A 23,491-nucleotide genomic window follows, 5' to 3' on the forward strand; every position below is an offset into this window, starting at 1 on the left:
AAGTCCCAAGGTGCAAACAATTAGATGTTTATTGGATTAAACTTGTAGCAAGCAACGATTCCAGTTTCCTTCCTCGGTGTCCCCATCCCAGCCCTGACACCACAGAGCCTTGCCTGTGTCCCTGTTCCCATTCTCCTCCTTAGCAAAACATAGGACACGTGGTGACACATTTCCTGATCGGGCCAGGCATCAAGGTGGAAGGTGCTGATATTCCATTTGTCCCACTGCCCCGTGCATAGTACAGTGCCCTGCACCTTCTCTCGTACGGGGCTGCCACACCTGTTCCAATTAGTGTTCCAGACTTCCCACTATAGTGGGCCCGAGAAGGTTGGGTCCAGGTTGTCTAGTACAGGGGGGAGGGGCTTACTCCATTACTTCTAGGTTATTTCCGTAGGCAACGTCACACAAGTATACTTAGCAATACACCAGCCGCTGTAATAATCCACAGCTACACCGAGAGACCTGAGCACTGCAGCATGGTCCAACATCCCGGCCACCACCGAAACACCTCCTCTCCTCCTTCGACGGGGTCAAGCCCTTAACATGTCCAGTTGCTGGCAGTTGCAATACACTGCCACTGCAGGTTTTCGTGCTTTTGTCCATATCATAAGTCCATTGAATGTCCACAGAGAAATGAGTTACTGTCCAAACCAACTTAACCACATGGTGTGGAATCAGGCTGTATGCGCTGGTTTGATTATTCACAGCAGTAAGAGTCACAGATCCATCTGTGCGCCAAAGCCCAGAGAGCAGTGTGTAGTGTGGAATTTGGTTAGGGGCTGGTGTAATTGTGCCCCCAGTAATATGTACATTTCCAGCAAAACACCTCATACACAGTACACCCAATTGTCCACCCCTTGCCATGGGCCATTGGGTGTGCTCCTCCATGGTCATCAGGGAGGGGCACATTCAAACATCTTCTCTGGATTTACACCATTTTACACACCCCTCCATTGATTCCCAGCGAGCAAATCCCCTTCTCATTATTCCCATAGGGCTTGTGGGGCCCACCTCAGCTGCCGATTCACTTCCAGATACCACGGTAGCTATTACACAGGTGCTGGCCTCCTAGTCGAGCATTTTGAATGTCCACACACATCTTCCCCCAGGTCAGCCTTTTGAAGCCATCCCCATCCATGTCATGAGGTTTTCTGTTCATTGAAACACAACAATGCTAACAACAAGACAAACACCACAGACAAACAACACAAAACATAGATTCATGGTTTTCTGGGTTTGTCTTTTGCTGGCACCAGCTTCCTTGTAGTGTGTCTTAAAAAAAAAACAAACAATTTCCCCCCCCCCCCCCCCCCCCCCGTGGGGACAGATTAGTGCTTAATAATAATAATACCACTTCCTTTTACAAATTTCCTTGCTAATTGCAGGAAAAACAGAAGAATTACCTCCAGGCTGTCCTTATTTTGTTCTATAGTTAGATAGTGAATTACCCCACTCACTGGTCATTTATGAAATTCAGGAGGTGGTGTGCCTCAGTTTCCCCTCTTGTACAACAGACCAAGTTTGCAATAGTTTCTCTGCTGCACCAAGCTTTAAGTTTATCCTCAGGTAATAGCTGAGAGACAACTTTAGATTTAGCTTTAGCACTGTATACACACACACACACTCCTTAGGGTTAACCTGTCCCCCTTATTTTCAGGCTTGACTTGTTTTTTCACCTCCCTTTCCTGGAGGGCCACAATCTGAGTCTTCCAGTAGCTTGTTTGCTGACCAGATGTATTTATTATTTGCAGCTCCTTTGTGCAGCCACTGATGGGCAGTTCTCTCCTTCCCCCATCAGCTAGGTCATTTGCATTCACCCCGGCTTTCGGGCTTGCTTTTGGATCCAAAGCCATCAGCAGCTCAGAGACTGTCTTAAAAGGGACACAAACAACTTCCACCTGAGTTCTGATTACTTTCCACTTCCATCTTCTGCTTCAAAACACACAGATCTGAAAAAGAAACCACAGCCTATTGTGGCTCCCTTTGGAGCCCTAATAGGGTTTGAGCTAAGTACCATGTTTTGTTTGCATTTCTTTTACCCTTTCTCCAATATACACTGCACACGTCCTGGGAAAAAGCACATTCCTTCCATAGTTTAACCTTCATAACATTATATTACAAACCATAAGTCTCAGTTTAGGTTTTTAAAACCTTACACAATTACACAAAACATTTTGTTTTGTCTAACAGCCCTTGCACTGCAATCATTTTTTTTTACACAACTGTACCCCGATTACACGTCCATCTTGTACAACCAGAGCCAGCCAGGGGCAGGCAAGTTAAGTGCCAATAGAAACCCCTGACATTCCTTTAGTGATTTTGCTAACATTACCCAGGAGTCAAATCATTTTGATGAGATTATCTCTCCGCCTGCTGCCTGAAGCCATCCCCTATAGACCGTTTCTGTGGGCAAGAGGCCCATTTCCCCTCAGAATGGCTGTAAAGGCTTCTCGGGACAAAACATAGTGATGGTAGCAGCCACTTTACCTGACCCTCTTGTATAATTTAATTACTAAGCTTCCATCCAACGTGAGTGCACAGAGCTGCACATACAGTTACATTTATATAACTGGGTTTTATTATTAAACCAAAAACTGCCCTTCTTGTAACACCACAACTGTTGACTTTTACTATTTCCACAACTCACAAATGTTTACTTTCCTCCAAACTCTGTATTATTAATTTTTGCAAAACCCTGGGCGGCTGCGCTGCAGTGCTGGGGTGACTCTGCAGGGGGAGAAGCTGCTGTGGAGCAATGTAGAGCAGGTGCAGGAAGGAGCCGGGGTCACTATTCACATTCTGAACTGCACAATTTTCCAAATTTGGGAATGTCCGAGAACAATTCTAAGGGGAAGGTGAACACAGAGCAGTGACACTGGAGGTGCCCAGACCTCCAATGGGGGCGGCGTGGAAATTAATAATGGGAAGATCATTTGCGAAATTAGTCATCACTGACAAGATTTGTCTCTTCTTATTTCATGTTACGGTGTTATTTAGCGGAATCAGTACAGATTTTTACTATGTTAATTAAATACTTAATTTTATTTAACTGAGCCAAAAACTTAGTGTCACTTATTTTTTCTCTGTCCTAGCAAGAACTAAATGAATGTTGTGACTTTCTGGAAAGTGCAGCGAGATTAAATGTGGGGAATTCAGTCTCTGTGTTTGTGAGCTGATGTTTTCCTCTCACAGGTCAGTGCCTGCACTGAAATACCAAGAGGGATCTAAGGGCTGGTGTACGCTGGGCACAGGGGTGTTTGCAGGAGGGGCGGGGCCTCAGGTGGAAGGGGCGGGGCAGGGCGTTAGGCTCCCCCAACTGGCGGTTCTCGCCCTGCCCATGGTGTTGCAATGACAGAGGCTGCCCAGGCTGCACTTGTAGCGAGGTTCCCCCACTAGGTGGCCGCGCAGAGGCTGCAGGAGACAGGCAGGTGGCAGCAGGGGAAGTGGCGACCAGGGGCGGCTCTAGTAATCCGGCCGCTCCAAGCAGGGCGGCATGCCGCAGGGAGTGCGCTGCCGGGTGCCAGTCCCGCGGCTCCGGGGGGATGTGCCTGCAGAGGGTGCGCTGGTCCCACGGCTCCAGTGGAGCTTCCGCAGGCATGCCTGCTGGAGGTCCGCCGGACCCTCCTGCCACCCTCCTCGGAAAATGCCGCCCCACGCGCGCGCTTGGCACGCTGGGGTCTAGAGCCGGCCCTGGTGGCGACACAGGAGCTCTCAGCAGCAGGGTGAAGGACAATGCCGTGGAGCGGCAGCAACACAGAGTGAACAGGGCAAACCGAGAGCCACTTGAAGGAGTGGCAGCAGCAGAAGCTGAGGTTTTGCTTGATGCCTTCGCCCGCTGCTGTTTTCTGCCGGTCGCTGGGTGACGGTTCCTGCCTGTGGCAGCCGGGGGCTGCGGGGTCCCCTCGCTGCCTGTGGCAGCCGGGAGCTGGGGGGTCCCCTCGCTGTCTGTGGCACCCGGGGTCCATGGGATCCCCTCGCTGCCCGTGGCAGCTGGGGGCCATGGGGTCCCCTCGCTGCCTGTGGCGGCCGGGAGCCGTGGGGTCCCCTCGCTGCCCGTGGCGGCTGGGAGCCATGGGATCCCCTCGCTGCCCATTGCGGCCAGGGGCCGTGGGGTCCCGATGGCAGCTGGAGGCTCTGGCATCCACCTGCAGTGGCTGGGAGCTACGGCGCCACCTGCAATGGCATTTGGCTGCTGCTTCTCCTCACCCCCTGGTGACTGGGAACGCCAGGCTCTGCCTGCAGTGTCTGAGCGCTGGGGGCTCCCTCTCTTGCCTGTGGCAGCTGGGAGCTCCAGAGTCTTCGGAGCTGCAGGGTCTGTGAGCAATGACGTGGGGCTGCAGGGTCCTCACGCCATCAATGCCTGTTGGGAAATCCTGGGTCCATCCGCAGCACCTGGGAGCTCTGGGGTCCGCTCGTAGGAGCTGGGAGCTGCAGGGTCCATACGCAGTGGTGTGGGGCTGTGGGGGCTCCCCCGCCACCCATGGCTGCTGGCAGGGCCGGCTTTAGGAAGTGTGGGGCCCAATTCAAACATTTTCGGCGGGGCCCCGGCAGGGATGACTAAAAAAAAAAAAGTAAAAAAAAGCCTTTCATTTCTTAGCAACCGGTTCCCTATAAAAAGTTCTGATTTAAGGGATGTGCCACAGTATGTATTTTTTGTACCAATAGGGTTACCATACATCCAGATGGCAATTTAAGAACCAAAAAGCCTGACATGTCAGGGAAAATACGGCTGTATGTTAACCCTACCTACAGTTATTTTTTAAAAAGATGGGCCTGAACTAGAAACGAGCTCCGTTTTACATGTGTGGGTCCCCGCCACTCCCTGGGGGTGTGCTAGGGTGACCAGATGTCCTGATTTTATAGGGACAGTCTCAATGTTTGGGTCTTTTTCTTATATAGGATCCTAATAACCCCCACCCTGTCCCAATTTGTCACACTCACTGTCTGGTCACCCTAGGGTGTGCACATGTGTGGGTCACCGCCAATCCCTGGGGGTGTGCACATGTGTGGGTCCCAGCTGCTCCCTGCCCCCCTCATTGAAGCAGGTGTGCAGGGTTACTGCCCTGGGAACTGCAGGCACCAGTGGACATGGGGCTGGCTGGAGGCAGGGCAGGGCTGACTGGAGGTAGGGTCTGGCTGCAAGCAGGGCAAGGGGTGCAGGGCTGGCTGGAGACAGGGGTGTGTGAGGCTGGCAGGCTTCAGGCAGGGTCGCAGGGCATGCGGCAGGGGTTGGCAGGGCTGGAAACAGAGGAGTGCAGGACTGGCTGGCTTCAGGCAGGGGGGTGCGGCAGGGGCTGGCTGGAGACAGGGTAAGGGGTGCAGGGCTGGTGCGGGCTGGGCTGGGGTCGGGGGCGGGCTGGAGGCAGGGGCTGGTGCGGGCAGGGCAGGGGTGCAGGGCTGCCTGGAGGCAGGGGCTGGTGCGGGCAGGGCAGGGGGTGCGGGGCTGGTGTGGGCAGGGCAGGGGGTGCAGGGCTGGAGGCAGGGCAGGGGGTGCAGGGCTGGCTGGAGACGGGCTGGCTGGAGACAGGGCAGGGGGTGCGGGGCTGGTGCGGGCAGGGCAAGGGGTGCAGGGCTGGAGGAAGGGCAGGGGGTGCAGGGCTGGTTGGAGACGGGCTGGCTGGAGACAGGGCAGGGGGTGCAGGGCTGGTGCGGGCAGGGCCTGGGGGGCAGGGCTGGCTGGAGACAGGGCAGTGGGTGCGGGGCTGGAGGCAGGGCAAGGGTGCAGGGCTGGGGCGGGCAGGGCTGGCGGCAGGGCTGGGGGTGCTGGACTGGCTGGAGATGGGCTGGCTGGAGGCGGGACAGGGGGTGCAGGGCTGGTGTGGGCAGGGGGTGTGGGTACAGCCCACCCTGTACAGTGAGTGCCCCCTCTTTCTTCCTCCCCCACCGGGGTAGCAGCATCAGCCCAGGGCTCAGGGGCTATTGACAGGGCCCGGGGCTCCCCTGCGTCCCCTGCCCAGGCTCTGTAAATAGCCGAGGGAGCCCTGGGGAAGTGGTGGGGCTCCGGGAGTTATTTAAAGGGCCGGGGCGGTAGAAGCAATGCAAACCCTGGACTTTTTAAATAGCCCCCAGAGCCCTGCAGCCCTACCCAGGGCTCCAGCAGTGGGGCTCTGGTAGCAAGTTAAAAGACCTGGGGCTCCAACCCCTTCTGGGAGCCCCAGGCCCTTTAAATTGCCCCTGGAGAAGCCGGGCCACCCAGGGACAGCGCACCAGCTCTTGCCAGTACGCAGTACCAGGGCTTGGGCACGGGGCCCTCTTAGGGGTGGGGCCGATTCAGGGGAATTGGTTGAATTGGCCTAAAGCCGGCCCTGCATGCAGGTAGTATATATTGTGTGGATTCTGCTCATATAACAGAGAAAGTTGCCTATGCAGCTCACAATAGTAAATAGGGTCAGAGCAGAAGATCTCTTCTTTCCAAGTGGGAATTGTGCAGGGAGGAACAACAGACCTAGTGCAGCTGTGTTGCCACTGTCTGCTAGCCCTGAAATGGTTCCGAATGCCTTGGTTCAAGTGGCACCAGTTCTAAAAGTAAGGGTGATTTAGTGCTGTGGTTCTCAAACAGGTGTATCCAATGGTCTTCCAGGGGGTACATCAACTCATCTAAATACTTGCCTAGTTTTACAACAAGCTACATAGAAAGCACTAGCAAATTCGTAACAAATTAAAATTCATACATTGATTTGTTTATACTGTTCTCTATACTATACACTGAAATGTAAGTACAATACTTATATTCAAGGGATTTATTTTTTTTATAAATATTGCATCTGATTTTGTAAGCAAGTAGTTTTTATGTGAGGTTAAACTTGGGGGTATGCAAGAGAAATCAGACTCCTGAAAGGGTTACAGGTGTCTCTAAAGGTTGAGAGCCACTGATTTGGTGCAGGTACCACCGGTAACATAGATCCCTGCAAAAACTTCTAGTGCAGATGAATTTGAAAGCAAGCCAGAGAGAAACAGCTGCGGAGCATGCTAGAAAGGGCTGACCTGTCCGCATTGTCTGTGCCTGACAAGCTGTCATGTGGCACAGAGGAGCCTGTGAGAGGTATGGCACAGCAAGAGGGTTTGATTGGTCGGTAGGAGCTCCACATGCTAATCAGGAGGTGTGTGTCTGTAAATAGCGACATAAACATCTTCTAATGGCCAGTGTGCTAAAGCTGCCTCGATTGTGCTTTAATGAAATGGGAACTTGGTTTTAGATTTTTGTTCTTTAATTCGCTGGGGGTGAAACCCATTGTATGAAAACATTCACCATGGGAAGAAAGCTTGCCCACATTAGCCTGGGTGTGTAGCCGAGAACAGCTTTGTTAAGACTATACTTTCAGGGATCATTTCTATAGTTTGTAACTAGAGAAGTGTGGTTGAAAGTGTCTGACCTTGCTAACCATGATGAGGAGTTAAACTGTTCTCTTCTGAGCATGAAGCGAGTGGACAGTGGTGCTTTAATGCATCTGCTGTCTGCTATTGATGACTGTTCTTGCTTTCCTTTTGGGAAGCTGAGAGGAAGAGAACACAGACTGAGTGGTTAGTCCTTATAAAACAAGTTTAAAAATAAATGTTTTGGTTTTCTTTTCTGTTATCTGAGTTTGTTTAAAGCTTTTGTTCAGTTCTGTAGTCTTAATTTCTTTTGGTAGAATTTGGAAGAAAAGTAAAGGTAGTGTGAAAACTGGTGTTTTAAAGGTTTCTAATTCAGTTCTTACTGAAAGTTTTTTTTTAATTTCTTTATGCTGCTCTCTCTCTGTTTTTTCTTGTAATCTATTTAAGAATTTAGGTAGGATCCTGTGTCTGCATGTTCTCTTCCTTTTCCACTTGCCTCTCTGCTTCTCTCTTTTTCCCTTCCCATTTTTCAGGAAGCCCCTATTTTTACTTCTCCTGCTCTGGCAGCGGGTACGCAGTTTGCTCTTGGCCCCAAGCCCATCAGACAATCCACACAGGCTCTGAGAGTTGCTGTCTCTTGGCCATATATTGGGTAGAGGGTTCTAAAGCTGTGTCAGGGTATGTCTACACTATGGGTTTATTCCAATTTTGCAGAAACCGGTTTTTGGAAACAGATTATATAAAGTCAAGTGAATGCGGCCACACTAAGCACATTAATTTGGCGGTGTGCGTCCATGTACTGAGGCTAGTATCGATTTCCGGAGCATTGCACTGTGGGTAGCTATCCCATAATTCCTGCAGTCTCCCCCGCCCATTGGAATTCTGGGTTGAGATACCAGTGCATGATGGGGCAAAAACAGTGTCGTGGGTGATTCTGGGGAAATGTCGTCACTCACTCCTCCCTCCGTGAAAGCAACGGCAGACAATCATTTCGCGCCCTTTTCCCTGGATTGCCCGGGCAGACGCCATAGCACGGCAATCATGGAGACTGTTCAGCCTTTTTTCCCCATCACTGTATGTCTACTGGATGGTGCTGACAGACACGGTACTGCAGTGCTACACAACAGCATCCCCTTGTCTTTTGCAAGTTAGCAAAGATAGTTGTCAGTTATACTGTATTACCCAGTCTGCTCATTTATTCATGCCCATGACTATCCACAACCTGTTTGTATGAGTGATGTGCTCTTACTGCTTGCTGGCTGTACCTTGAACTCACCCACCATATACCCCACATTGGGGACATGACAGACTGTGTATATGTATATGCTGTCCAATACCAAAATACTAACATCCCCCTACAACCTGTATGTTACCCCCAATGACACAATAACTGACGCTTCAAACACTTTGTATAATCTATTTTCAAATATTCTCTAATAAACTTTAAATCTGCTGCTTTGCAAGTTGATAATGACAGTGACAAGTTATACTGTATTACAACCATGAGCTCTCTGCAGAGACTGTTTCCAAGCGAATGCCTAATCAGGAAACCACCCAGCCTGCCTTCAGACGGCCCACCCCGAATTGTGGCACTACTGGAGAAAGTGGAAGAAGAAATGCCAGCTGCTGCTTCAACCTGGCAGCAGCTTCAAAGATCCAGAAGCTGTATAAAACAAACCCTCTCAAGGCTGTAAGAAAGGTCCTGTATGGTCCCTCGTCCTACTGCATGATCCCACCCGAGCGTCTCTACCACTACTTCCTCGAAGTATTCAGCGGCAAGCCCAGGAATGGCACGCAGTGCCTGGAGTGCTTCCGCCCACTGCCCTGCGTCACCAATGCAGACGGTCTAGAGGCCGACTTCACACCCAAAGAGGTGATGGCCAGGCTCTCCAGAACCAAAAACACCGCGCCCAGAAAAGATGGCATCCCCTACAGCCTTCTCAAGAAGCGGGAACCCGGCTGCCTCGTCCTCTCCAGCATCTTTAACTTGTGCTGGCGCTTTGGCCGGTCTCCCACCTCCTGGAAGAAGGCCATGACGGTCCTGATCCACAAGAAGGGCGAGCGAGATGACCCCAGCAACTGGAGACCCATCTCTCTGTGTTCTACAATGTACAAGCAATACGCCAGCTGCCTGGCAGCCAGAATCACGGAGTGGGCAACGACCGGGGGAGCCATCAGCCTGGCCCAGAAGGGCTTCATGCCATTGGAGGGGTGCTACGAACACAACTTCCTGCTCCAGACTGTCCTCCAGACGACCGCGCCCAACTAAACTGCGTCCCGCTCAATGGAGCCATCCGCCACGGGAACCGAGACAAGCGCTGCTGGAGGTGCGGGTACGCCTTGGAGACCCTGCCCCACGTCCTGTGCAGCTGCAAGCCTCACGCCAGAGCCTGGCAGCTGCGCCACAACCAGGGCCGGCTCCAGAGCCCAGCGGGCAAGCACCCGCCTGGGGCAGCCCTTTCCCAGGGGCGGCAGTCATGCCTGCAGGAGGTCCACGGGCCCCAGGAGCAGCGGACCTGCCGCGGGCGTGACTGCAGAGGGGCGCTTGGCCGGCGGCTCAGTCGACCTCCGCAGGCGTGACTGCGGACGGTTCGCTGGTCCCGGCTCGGCTGGCCCTCCCCCCGCCATGACGGAGGCAGCGCCAGCGGAGCTGCCGCACCCGCGACCAGCCCGCCGAGGCGGGCGGTCCAGCCGAGCGGCGCGCCCCGCGGCCCCTCCACCGGCCTGCCCGCGGGCGGGCCGCTGCTCCCGCGGCTCGGGGGCGCCTCCCGGGCATGACTGCTTGGGGCGGCCAAATTTGTAGAGCCGCCCCTGGCCACAACGCCGTCCAGGACCATCTAGTAAAGGCCATCGCTCCGCACCTGGGAGAAATCGCCATCAACCGCACCATCCCCGACACCGACAGCCCGCTGCGCCCGGACATTGTCGTCACAGACGAGGATCGGAAAAAGATCATCCTCGTCGACGTGACGATTCCATTTGAAAACAGGACCCCGGCCTTCCGCGAGGCCTGAGCCCACAAGCTCGAAAAATGCGCCCCCTTGGCGGACACCCTGCGGTCAAACGGCTATGAGGTCTGCACCGACGCCCTGATTGTTGGGGCCCTGGGCGCCTGGGATCCTTGCAATGAACGTGTGCTTTGGACCTGTGGGGTGGGCGGTCACTACGTGCGGCTCATGAGACGCCTAATGGTCTCGGACACTATTCGCTGGTCTAGAGACATTTACACGGAGCACATCACCGGCCACCGCCAATACCAAGAGTGAGCAGGCGTGGCTTCGTGCACCCGCAGGGGTGAGGAGACGTGTAAACCCCCCCTGCTGGACTCTATTCCCTGAGCCCTAAACCCACCGAACCGAACTCCACCATGTGAGGGTCGTCTCATCCCCATTATCCAGCCCGCTTATTCATGCCCATGACTGTCCAGGTCATTCCCTTCTTTAAGTTTTGTCTAATGGAGTGTCAGTCCTGTCTAGACTATCAGGCAAGCCTACTAAAGACCCAGAGAGGCAACTGGCAGCTCCTGGTCAGAGCCCCAGACATCCAGCAGAAATGATGAGCTGCATGCCATTCTAGGGGGTGCCCCTGCAACAACCCCACCCATTGCTTCCCTTCTCTCCCAGGCTACCGTTATCCCCCATTTGTGTGATGAAGTAATAAAGAATGCATGAATTTGAAACAACACAGACTTTATTGCCTCTGCAAGTAGAGGTCAAATGGGGAAGGAGGGCAGTCTCCAGCTACTATGATATTCCAAGCAAGACTGAATCTCCAGAAGACAAAGCTTAAAGAAGAGAATGACCTGGGAGTCATTCCCATTTTTGCCCAGGAGCCCTCGGGCGACCTCACCAAGGCCAACCAGGAGCACTCACGGGATGACAATGACAGATACCAATCCTACTGTACTATCTGCCATCCGGAAGGGAAGGGGATGCTGCTCTGTAGTGCAGCAGCACCACGTCTGCCAGCAGCATCTAGTAGACATACAGTGACATTGAAAAAAGGCGAGAAACAATTTTTTTCCATTTGCTTTTGGGGCAGGGGGACATATACCCTGAACCACCTGTGACGATATTTTTGACCCTTCAGGCTTTGGGAACTCAGCCAAGAATTCAAATGGTTTTCAGAGAGTGCGGGAACTGTGGGATAGCTACAGATGTCAGTCACCCCTCCCTCCGTGAGCATCCATTTCATTCTTTGGCTTTCTAGTACGCTTGTCTCAGCTCCTTAAGTTTCAGCACTGTGTTGAGTCCCTGTTGTGGCCTCTTTCTATCATGGCCTTGGAGATTTTTTCAAATGCTTTGGCATTTTGTCTTTTGGAATGGAGTTCTGATAGAACAGATTCATCTCCCCATACAGAGATCAGCTTCAGTATCTCCCGTACGGTCCATGCTGGAGCTCTTTTTTGATTCTGGGACTGCATGGTCACCTGTGCTGATCAGCGCTCCACACGCTGGGCAAACAGGAAATGAAATTCAAAAGTTCGTGGGGCTTTTCCTGTCAACCTGGCCAGTGCATCCAAGTTCAGATTGCTGTCCAGAGCGGTCACAATGGTGCACTGTGGGATGGCGCCTGGAGGCCAATACCATTGAATTGCGGCCACACTAACTCTAATCCGAAATAGCAATACTGATTTCAGCGCTACTTCCCTCATCAGGGAGGAGTACAGATACCGGTATTAAGAGCCCTTTATATCGATATAAAGAGCTTTGTTGTGTGGACGGGTGCAGGGTTAATGTGATTTAATGCTGCTAAATTCGATATAAACTCATAGTGTTGGCCAGAGAGAGCAGCAGGTTTCCCCTATTGTTTCCCGCTCTTGTTTTCTTGACTAGTTTCTCCTCTGCACCAACTTGCTCTTTTGCTTTGTGAGCTTGGCTAGCTCAGTTGGCAAAGCATCAGCCTTTTAATTTGAGGGTCCAGGGTTTAAGTTCCTGGTCAGGTAATAAACTACTCACCAAGATCTTAAACTGTCTTTCTCATGTTCTCTTTGATGTTACTTTTTCTCTTCAGGATTTGCCCTTTCCTCAGAAGGGCCTTTTTGTGTGTGGGTTTGAAGGGGCAACTTCCTGACAGCCCCTCTGTCCTTGCAGCCTGGAGGAATAAAGGCCTCTGGGCATAGAGCATGTTCCTTCCCTGCACACACACACACAGACAAAGACACAGAATATCCCTAAGGAATTAGAATCACCTGCTGCCTTCCCCTGTCCTGCTGGATCCCCAAATGAAGATGCTCTTCAGCCTAAACCCATGTCCCCTCTTTTCCCAGTGACCCTCAGTCCCAACCTTCAGTCCCTCCTATTCCCAGTGCCCCTCAGTCCCAACCCACAGGCCCCCCCTCCTCATGCTGCTCCTCAATCCCAACCCATGGCTCCCTCCTTCCCTCCAGCAGCAGGTGCTTCAGACCCCCTCAGGAAGATTTTCTTGCAAGGTTTCGTGTATGAGTCTGCATGTGGATTTTACAGTATGTTGGAAATAGGTTGGGTTGCCGAAATGATCACTTGTGGCTGGTGCTGGATTCCCAGTCTCCTTGTTATTGGGGCAGGAGAAACAAAGGGTCGTTATTCTTGATGTGTGAATCGAGGGCAGCACAACTGTGCTTGGCAAACCCCGACTGAGGGACTCACCCTCAATTCAATAGCACTTGCTAGGCAGGGGACAGGGGTTCCAAAGCCAAGTGGGCTGGGGCCGGGGTCCCAATGCTAAAATTTAGGTGTTAGACCAACTTTAGGACAGGGTGGCTGTGGAGGGATGAGTGAGTCCCTAGATAACATAGTGAGTACGGTGCCTTCTTATTTTCCCCCGTTTTCCACCCAGGATGGCAGGTGAACTCTACAGAGGCACGTCTGGGCTTGCACTGACTAAGAACAACAGCTGTGAGTGCGGTGCAGAGAGGGGATGGCTTATGTTAAAGGTCTCTTCTGGCCATAAAGTCAACTAATTTCTGAAAAACTGAGTGTAGCATTGGGAGCAGCGTCTGATGTTTTCCCGTCTAGCCGGCTTGCTGCCTAGAACGAACGCTCCTTGAGTGGGGTGATCCACAGGGAGTAGCTCAAACCTCCAAAGTGCCTGGCCAGGGGCAGGACATTAGCACAGCAAGGGAGGGGTGTGGCAGTGACATCACAAAGGCTTTTTGCAGGACCTCAGACTATTGGTCAAAGGTGGTGGGAAGGTGGTGACCTCACAGACAGATGCTGACATCAGGCAGGCAGGACAGGGGTGAGGGACCAGGGAAACCTCAGAGATCCCTGTGGCTTTGCTTCAGCAAGTCTCCTGCTCCAGGTCTCTCTTTGAGGACTGAGAGAGTATTCGGGTTCACGGACGTGAGCGCCAGGAGGAACCTCTTTCGAGTTTTTTCCTTCCCTTTTAGTGATTTTACTAGAAAAGAGCCGTCCCTGTTTAGAAGGTAAGAGCATCCTCGAGGTTTGAAACCTGTTCGGTCTGATCCATCAGGTGATAGTTGAATTCTAGGCATGGAAAACACAAGCTTAAGGAGGCAGAATTTTATTTCACATTTGGGATTTTGTCCCATAGAATCAGTGGGGACATTAGGGTTTGTCCTTTTTGTTTCACCTTTTCCTCCATCCATCCCTCCCTCCTTTCTCTTTGTCTCTTGCATCTTTTGTCCTTTCACCTGTTCCCCTCCCAACACCAGGAGGTGTGTGTGTGTATGTGTGTGTGTGTGTGTGTTGCAGGGGAGTGCTCTGCAGCTCCCACTCTGGGAGGTCCACCCAAAAATGTGGGGCTGAAATAGTGCTCGGGCAGTGATTCCCACCGGTGACCTGGGCCATCCTTTGGGCTCTCTGGTGAGAACCCTCAGCCTCCCATCCTCTGTCTCTACCCTGATTGGCTGAGCAGGGGGTTATTGACAGGGAGGAGACTCAGGTACTTGTTGTTCTCTTTTAAGACCAAGTAAATAAGTCAGACGCAGTTCTATGTTTGATGAATTTTGCTGCTTCTCTGCATTAATGGTCTCTGAACAGTTCATGATTCTCTCTAACATTGCAGTTCTCCTCAAATACTTGCTGAATAATTACTGTGCACTCTTGTTGGTCTGGAGCTCATTTGAGAACACTTAAGTCATTCAATGTTTGAAATTCAAGATCTGATGGTTAGTTTGAAAATCAGGGCTCTTGGGTCCTACTCCCAACTCTGCCACTGGCTGGCTGTGTGACCTAAGACAAGTCAATTCTCCTTTCTCAGCCTTAGCTTCTCCCTCTTTCAAGTAGGGATAATAATGATCCACTCCTACCTACCTCACAGTGGGTGGAGGACGGGGATCCATTGGAGAGTGTCACTAGGAGTAGTGAATAATATGAGGTGTCCTATCACGTTTACTCCGATCAGATTATGACATAATACAATAGCTGAAATAGTCTATTTGATTTGTATTTTTATTTTGAAATTGTTAACAGCAGCAACTACTTAGCTCAGACTGAAGCATCTTATCTAATGTTTGTGGTCTAAGTGTCTCCTCTTTGTGTGTGATGAGACAATTTAACACACTGTGACAAACAGGAGATGCTTTTGTTTTGCAACAAAATATTTGTGCAAAGAACTTTCATCCCACTTGTTTTGATTTCAAGAAACAAACTGGTTTAGTCTGAAGGGGATTTTCTGACATTGAGCAGGCGCAGTGTGTCCCATGACACCCGCCCGCTATACGGCGGCCCCTGCTGAGGCGCCCTTGCTGCAGCTACAGCTGGTTCTGCTGGCGCCCTGTGGTTGCCCTCGTTCGGCCAGGAACAAGCCTCAGGTGAGCTGAAAAGAATCCTGTCCAACCAAGTCTGGCAGCCGCCATCATGTAGCCAGAAGTTCCCACACCTGTAGGAAACAAACCAGCCACCAGAAAGTGGTCCATTGTCTCACGCAGTGCCAGAGCCATGAAAAGTACCTGTGCTACTGGCAGATACTTTAAGGCTCCCGGCAGTGAGTTCTGGGGACAGTTGCTCACTTTCACTGAATGTAACTGTATGTGCAGCTCTGTGCAGTCACATTTGATAGAAGTTTGGTAATTAAATTATACAAGAGGGTCAGGTTCAGTGTCTACTACCACCACTATGTTTTGTCCCGAGAAACCTTTAAAGCCATTCTGAGGGGAAATGGGCCCTTTGCCCACAGAAATGGTCTATAGGGGACGGCTGCAGGCAGCAGGCGGAGAGATAATCTCATCAAAATGATTTGACTCCTGGGTAATGTAATCAAAATCACTACAGGAATGACTGGAGTTTCTATTGGCACTTAACTTGCCTGCCCCTGGCTGGCTCTGGTTGTACAAGATGGACGTGCAGTCAGGGTTCAGTTGTGTAAAAAGGAGTAATCACAGTGCAAGGGATGTTAGGCAACAGAGAACTTTGTGTGTGATGATGTAAGGTTTTAAGGACCTAAACTGACACTCATGGTTTGTAAAACTCTTGTTTTGAAGGTTTAAGATGAATTGGTTTGGTTCTGCTTTGCTGGGTTTTTTTATAATGCCACTGAAAATCCATTTGAATCATTCAAAGTGGCAAAACTGCCGGACACCTTTTGCCAGACACAGGTAACTAGTGTTGTTTGGGTTTGGGATTTAGCATTTAACCCTTAAAGTACCTCACTACTCTATAAAGTTCAAGACCAAAGTTATGGCTGTAGTAAGGGGCAGCCAGAACCAGAAAGATGGAGAAAGAAACATTGGTTGGACAGGCGGACGGATGGACAAACCGAATAATTAAGCCTCTGTTTAAAAAAAAAGGCTTAAAAACATTAAAAGGAAAAAAGGGGCAAAATGTTTCCCAGTTTACCAAAAAAACTCAGCCTAGCTCTGCCCTTGGGGTTTGGGGGTGACAATTGCGGGGTTTGCCTAGGGCGCCAGGTGCTGCAGCTAGTCCAGAGCTGCCCCTGCCCAGAGGCCTTTATTCCTCCAGCCTGCGAGGAGAGAGGGGGTGTCAGGAAGTTGCCCCTTCAAACCCACACACAGAACCCCTTCTTAGGAAAGGCAAAATCCTGAAGAGAAGAAGTAACATCAAGAAGGACTCCAAAGACAGAGCTTTTTAAGACCTTGGGGAATAGTTGAGCGCCTGACCAGGGACTGGAACCCTGGACCCTCAGATTAAAAGTCTGATGCTCTGCCAACTGAGCTAGCCAGGCTCATGGAGAAAGTGAGCAAGTTCATGCAGAGGAGAAACTATGGAAGAAAAAGAGTAGGAAACAATAGAGGAAACCTGCTGGTCTCTCTCTCTCTCTTCCCAGCCCTGGCCCTGGCCTGCTCCTCCCGCCAGCGCCCTGAGGCATTTTGCCAGCACCATGCCCCAGTCAGCTCCACCCTCCCCAAACGCTGGAAGACCCAGCTCAGGAACCTGGCCGCTCTTACAGCCGCCTCTTCCGCCCTGACCAAGAGGGAGGGGGATTGAGTCTCCCTCCCTCAGGCCTGTGCCTCAGCATCCCTGGGGAAAGACCAACGCCGCCAAAGTGACTTTGGGCCAGTAGGTCAACCAAGAGGGCGGCCTCCTGTGACTGGCTGCAGCCCAGCTGCAGGACTCAGAGTAAACCCAGCTCCCATCCCTCCCTATAGGGCTCCAGACAAGGGCAGCCTGCTGGATCCGGCATCCCCTCTGGTGCGCAAGTCACAACAGCCAGCAGGCAAAACACCGGCTCCTGTGTCATTTGAAAGAGAAAGACAAAGCCTTGAAACTCCACCTATGCTTAGGTATGAAGCAGCAGGTTCCAGAGTCCCCCTGAGATCTGAGCTCAGCTCGCACTAGTCAGTGTCCTGACAGCTGAACTTTACGCCAGGGAACCAGATAGTGTCACAGTCTCTAGACACCTGTGACCCTCAGCTGGCAGGTTTGCACTCTGCACTCACAGCTACTCTGCAGCTGCTCCCGCTCTCTTCTCCCCTCGGCTTTCTCAGCACCTGGCCCCACAGCGCTTCCTGCCAAACAGAGACTGCGCTTTCTGGGCCCGCTCCTGCAGATGTGAGCTTCTATCCTGCTTCCTAAGGACTCAGCAGGAGAGAGGGGCCTTCCCAGGAAATTGCTACAGCATCTGTGTGGCTCTGGACACATCCAGGATGTGTTTGGTGACTGGCCTGCACAGCAGCTTAAAAGCCAGCTGCTAAAACTGGGGCTCAAACACTGGACCCCCCAGTTAAAAGCCTCATGTTCTTCCCACCAGTGGCTTCCTCTCGCAGGACTCTCTTTCCTCCTCCATCAACTATAATCCTGATCTACCGCGTCTGTGGGTCCTGCCCTGAGTCCCCATCCCCTACTTTTTCTTTGTTCCCTGCAGGCTGCAAAAATGTCAGGGGAGGCCACCCCCTCCCTTCACTCGGTGCTCCCGCTCATATCGGCCAGCTGGAGCCTCATCTCCTGGAACTCGGCCAGCTGTCACTTGATCCGGTCGTACAGTCACACGCTGACTGGCTCCCCTGCCTGGATGCTCTTGTGGAAATCCCACAGGCGACGCTGCAGGACTTGACACCATTAATGTTGCGGTGTTTGCCCGACCGCTGGAACAAAGCCGCCAACTCCTCCCTCACCGACTCCCACCAATCTCCCTGGTTGCCATAGGACCCTCTGATGCTTTCCCGTTCTGCCAACACCGCCAGGCCTCGCCGTCCTGCTCCTTTATCTTGCAAGCTCTGGATGTTCAGCTTCCAATATCCTCTGCCATGGGTCAGGGAATTGCCCACATTGAGCACACGGTGAGAGCTGAGTGATCCGAACAGTCCATTGGCTCCACCCTGCACTGGGCTGTCGACGTGCTCTCCTTCACGGAAATCCGGTCAGTGCGACTCCTGGCCTGTCCCTGCAGAAAGGTGTACCCCCTCTGCGGCTGGTGTGAGCTCGGGTCAGAGGAATAGGAGGCTACCACCCGCCCTCCACTGGTTCCACTACGGAGACACATGTTCTCTAAGCCAACATCACTACAGACCTGCGCCAGGTAGTGCTCATCATAGAAGAGTTTCCTCTGATAGTTGGGAAAACAGTACCAGTGGTCCTCAGGTCGGCTGCAACAATTGAAATCCCACCCTGACACCAAACACCATGCGGTCCAGAGGAAGGGAGCCAGTTCCTTCCATTGATCTTTCCTTTCATACCTTAACTGGGGACCATACACACTAATATAGCCGTAACCAGTGCCATGGAGCTCAAAGCCCACCAGTAATGCCCTCCCTGGTCGGAGCTTCACCACCTTCTGTACTCGCACCATGAATGTGAAGAACAAGACTCCAACCCCATTGTTCTTCCCTGGCCTGGAGGACCAGAGAGATGGGCCCTTCCTCCAATCACCCTCTGCCCATCAAGCTACCCTAGAGTCATTTATGTGCATTTCCTGAACACCAACCATGTCCAAGTCCAGCTGCTCCAAGGCACTGAACATCAAGTGCCTCCTCCTGGGCCCCCAAATCCCTGCCACCTTCCATGTGGACACAGGGCCGCCCAGAGGGGGGTGGCAAGTGGGGCAATTTGCCCCAGACCCTGGGCCCCACGAGCCCTGGCCCAGCAGTGATCCAGGTATTCGGTGGCATTTCGGCGGCGGGGGGCCCTTCAGTGCTGCCGAAGACGCGGAGTGACCACCACCGGGTGAGTACAAGCGCCACAGCTCCCCTGCTTTGCTCCAGGCCTCCTGAATCCTCTGGGCAGCCCTGCGTGGACACCTTTACAGATGCCCCTTCCCCAGTACTGTCGTCACTCAGCTTTGCAGAGGAGCTTTCATCCCCAGTCCCTGCCCCCTCTGGCACCATCTCCAAGGGCCGTCCTGCCTCACTCTGTTCCCGCCATATTGGGTCACCAAATAAGTCATGTGGGAAAGACAGCTCCCATCCCCCATTGTTAAAGGTCAGGTGGGCAGGCAGGGCCGGCTCTAGGCACCAGCAAACCAAGCACATGCTTGGGGCGGCACATTTTCAGGGGCGGCATTCTGGCCGTCTTTTTGTTTTGTTTTGTTTCGGGTGGGAAACGCCTAGACCTGGCCATGGCAGCAGCAGCACGTTGTGCCCTGGGGCTGCTGCAGTTCGCACCATGGGGGAGCAGCACCCACACCTTGTGGCGGGGCTGGGCAGGCTCCGATTAGGGGACACTTTGGCTGGGGGCCGCCCCGCGGGGCACACGGCACTGCCTGCAGGTGCGGGGCTGGGCGAAGCGGCTCGAGCCCCGCAGGGACTGCGGCAGGGCGGCCAGAAGCAGCAGCAGCAGCAGGGTCATAGAGGGTGGGGTGTTGCCATGCGGGGCCCACGTCCCGCTCTCCGGGGCTCTGCTCCCTCTCGGGCTACCCTGCCCACAGCTCCTCAGCCTCTGGCCGGGCCGGTCCCCCGGCTCTGCCCTCCCGGGTCCCGGCCAGTCCTGGAGGTGGGACCCCTGGCTGGAGGGACTCTGGGCTGAGGCCTGGCCCGGGAGCCCCGCTGCTTACCCCGACCCTGCCAGTGCCTGACCAGCTGGAGGCGAGGGGGGAGCGGGCATTCAGCACTGGTGGTGGGGATGCCCAGGGCCGGGGCAGTAGGGCTTGGGGTAGGGGGGAGCCCAGGGCTGGGGCGGCAGGGGGTGGGGTACTAGTGCAGGGGGGGTGAGAGCCCAGGGCTGCTGTGGGAGCCAAAAAATTTTTTTGCTTGGGGCATCAAAAAACCTATTCCTGGCCCTGCAGGTTGGCCAGCTCGGGGCAGAAGCCCAAGCTCTGTTGTCCTGCTGACGATCTCAAAATGAGGTATTTGCCTCAGGTAAAGGTGCTGCTGCCCTCCCAGAAAACAAGCAGTAACCAGTGCCACAGAGCTGTGCTCCTAGAGGACAAGCCACCCCTGCACAAAGAGGGATGAAAGGGCCTGCCAAAGCCTGGGATTGAACCAGGGACCTTTAGATCTTCAGTCTAACACTCTCCCAACTGAGCTACTTTGTCAGCTGTATAATGCTATTGTAGTTTGATGCTTCTCTGGCTAGGAGGTTTATGTCAGCTGTGGCATAAAAAAGGACATCATTGTGAGTGGCCCATGAAGACAAGACTCGCTTTTTCCTGCCTTGCTCAGCTTGACTTGCTGCCTCACCCCGTTCCTGCCCTAGTGCCCGGGTTGACCTGGTGGTGGAAGGGGACTGGGGGCCAGTGGTGCGGGGAGGAGGTTGAGCTGGACCCTGAGCTAGACGAGACCCTGGCGGTGAGAGTCTGGCCACCACTTGCCGCCCCCCCCCCCCCCCGTTGTCCTGGCTTCCCCCACTGGGCATCATTTAGGGAGGGAAGTGGGGCTTCTGCCTCCCCTCCCCGATTTTCACACCGCAGAGGAGTGCAAACAGGAAAACGAACAGCTGCTCCACACCCCCACCAGAGGAACCCGGCGCCCTTAGCTGTGGGGAGTAAGAAGTGGCTGTTGGCTGACAGGGCCTGGCCCAGAGGAGCTGGAACAGCAGCTGCCGCCTCCCCCTCGGCTCCAGGCTGTGGGAAATGCTCATTGCCTGGCTGCATGGGCGGCTGCTGCTCCGTGCTCTGGAGAGCGTCTGTATTGCTCTGTCAACCCCCCGTCTTCACTGAGCCAGTCTGGTAAGGTCCCAAGTGCCCCCTCCGGCCTGGCAGCTGAGAGTCTGTGCAGACATCAGCCCCCCTGCCAGCCCCACAGGCAGCAGCAGCGCCAGCTCCCCAGCACCACAGGGGCACTCGATGCACTTCCTGTGGGGAAATGGCTCCTTGGCGTCCAGCTGCTAGAGTGAGAGCCAGGAGAGAGCAGTGTCTGGCTCACCGTGGGGGAGAGAAGAGACCTGGTGAGTGCGGATCTCCCTCAGCCTCCCCCGCAATGCTGGTCACTTCTATTGTCACTGTGATAGTCGGTGCTTCCCTTCAGGGCCGGCCCTAGAGGGGTCTGTGGTCTGGGACAAATCCCCCCTTTCCTGCCCAGGCCCCGCCCCCACTCCACCCCTTCCCCCAAACCCCCACCCCTGTCCCATCTCTTCCTGCCCTGCACCTTCCTGTCCCCATTCTTCTCCCTCCCTCACCTCTTCCCATCCCTGCTCCTCCCCCTCTCCACCCAGTGCCTCCTGCACCCCACTGAACAGCTGATCACTGGCAGGTGGGATGCCCTGAAGGGGAAGAGGAGGAGCTTGTCAGCAAGGCCTGTAGTGTGGGGGTGGAGCTGGCTGCCAGTGGGCGCTGAGCACCTATTTTTCCTCTGTTGGTTCTGCAGCCCCATAGCTCCCATGGAGTCGCTGACTCGAGTCTTTTCACACTCTGGAGAGAGGAGCAGAACCAGGGCTATGGCTGATCTATGGGGCACCAGGTGAGTGGCAGAGGCTTCAGGTGCTGAGAGTTTGCCTGACCCCTCAGGGACACAGTGTGAGGTGGTGTCCCAGGGATCTCTATGAAAGGAGCAGAACAGGATTTACTTGGGTTTGGAGAGAATTGAGAGTGTCTCAGGGGGTTGTGCAGAGGTATTGCCAGGGTGAGAGACCGGCTAAAACACAGGCCTCGCTGTGAACAGGATTCAAACCTGCGCAGGGGAACCCTATTGGATTTCAACTCCAACACCTTAACCACTCGGCCATCTCAGCTGTGAGCACAAAATTGCCCCAATGCCAGATAAACTGGTAAAGAATCATAATGCCCAGGCGTGAAGTCATCTGAACTACAGAAGAGCCCCCTTACACAAGCCAGCCCCATGAGGGTCACCGATGTGCAGAGAAGGCAGCATAAGCTTGTCCCATAGGGTAATGGGCAGCACTCAGGACTCTGCAAGCTGAGTTCAAATCTCAGTGGGACCTTGTGCTGGTTTGTGGTAAAGCCCTGGAGCTCCCAGTGCTCAACTTCCCTGTCTCCAGCTGTGCAAGAGCCAATCTTCCCCCTCCTGCTGGGTGACTCACACCTCCTAGAGCTAGGGTTTTGGCTGGGGTGGCCACAATGGGTTGGGGCTCTAGAACTTGCTACCCTGGTGGTTGGGATTCTTGCTGCTTCACCTGGTGCCCACAAGTTTGGCCCTGGTGCTTCCTGCCACACTTTTCCTCTGGCCCACATGGCGCTTGAAGAAAGAAGGGCCAGGGCGGGGATTGATAGTCAGGGCTTGGCAGGAGGGAGGAAGAGCCCCAGGCTGGAGCCCCACACACCTTCCCTCCTCCTCTGGGCACCTAGAGCAGAGGCGGCCCAGCTCTGTCTGCTGGACACCTCGGCAGAGTAGGTGAGTTCATGTAAATACAGTCTGGTCCCAAAGCCTCCCCCAACCCTGGCTCATCACTAGCTGTCAGGGGAGAGTCATCCACACCTTGCTTCCAAATCATCATCTGAAATTCTGAGGTTGGCCAACGTTGCCGAAGCCAATGCACCGACATTGTCAGCAAACACAACAGCTGGGTGAGGAAACCCGGCTTTGTCCAGACTTTTCAAACCTATTAAACTTTCTCAGGTACAAGTATTTTTCATACGTTGGATCTGCTTTTAAAGTGTGTGTTAACGTTTCAATTTCCATTCAGATTTGCAGCCAGTGACAACATTGGCAGCGCTGCATGTAACTACCTGACCACTGGGGGTGTTGGGGAAATTCGGGGGAGGGGGTGCACAGCCCCCTGGCTGGGGGGCGTATAGGAAATGCCGGTTTCACTGAATTGAGTCTCCTACTGCAGCACCTCAGTAGGTTACATCAGAGAGGAGCTGCAGTGTCTAGGCAGTGGGATGCCTGTGCCTTTAAGAGCCCAGCCCTGGGAAGCCCATGCTGAGAGGTGCTGCCTGTGGGAGGGGAAATAGAAAAGCCCCTCTGCTCCCCGCACCCTGTTTTTGCAAACACTGGACTCTCAGCCCCCCGGGGTAACTGTTACCCCTCTGCCCTGCCTGTGCCGGGGTTTAACCCTCTGGCAGCGCCTCCCCCTGGGCTTAACCCGGCTCCTTCCCCCCTCCCTGACTTTGCACTTCAGCCCCTCTCCTAACTCTGCCTCCAGCTGCTTGACCCCCCCACCAGTCAATTTCCACCCCGTGCTCAGACCCTGGCCACCTCCCTCCTCTGATTTGCCCCCCTTTGCCCCTCTTTAATCCCTGTAAAAAGTAGGGGGGGTGCTGGGTCCCATGGGGGGGGGGCTGGGCTCCTGGCCCCTGCCTGCCCAATGCTCAAAGCGCCCCCCCACGATCTTGCGGATGTTTGCCGAGTGCTGCAGGGTCACCTACAGGGAGAGAGAGACGCAGTTAGGAGGTGATGCAGCCAAGGGTGCCTCACCCAACACTGAGATGCAGCCACCTCTGG

At 53.7% G+C, this 23,491-nt stretch overlaps 1 protein-coding gene and 3 non-coding genes across 4 annotated transcripts in view; 2 read left to right on the forward strand and 2 right to left on the reverse strand.

The window, feature by feature from the left end:
- Positions 1 to 23,491, forward strand: part of LOC120375640 (zinc finger protein 850-like) — a gene marked incomplete at its 3' end in the record, with an annotated part of 811,498 nt that overhangs the window by 592,083 nt on the left and 195,924 nt on the right. The window lies entirely within an intron of this gene.
- LOC120376544 lies at positions 7,307 to 7,523 on the forward strand. Its single transcript, XR_005587402.1, has one exon. It is a non-coding gene; the product is annotated as a small nucleolar RNA U3 (small nucleolar RNA).
- On the reverse strand, positions 16,368 to 16,440 carry TRNAK-UUU. Its single transcript has one exon. It is a non-coding gene; the product is annotated as a tRNA-Lys (tRNA).
- TRNAS-UGA lies at positions 21,737 to 21,818 on the reverse strand. The gene has a single exon. It is a non-coding gene; the product is annotated as a tRNA-Ser (tRNA).

The sequence above is a fragment of the Mauremys reevesii genome, linkage group 12 (genome assembly GCF_016161935.1).
Source record: "Mauremys reevesii isolate NIE-2019 linkage group 12, ASM1616193v1, whole genome shotgun sequence".
NCBI classification, from domain to species: Eukaryota; Metazoa; Chordata; order Testudines; family Geoemydidae; genus Mauremys; species Mauremys reevesii.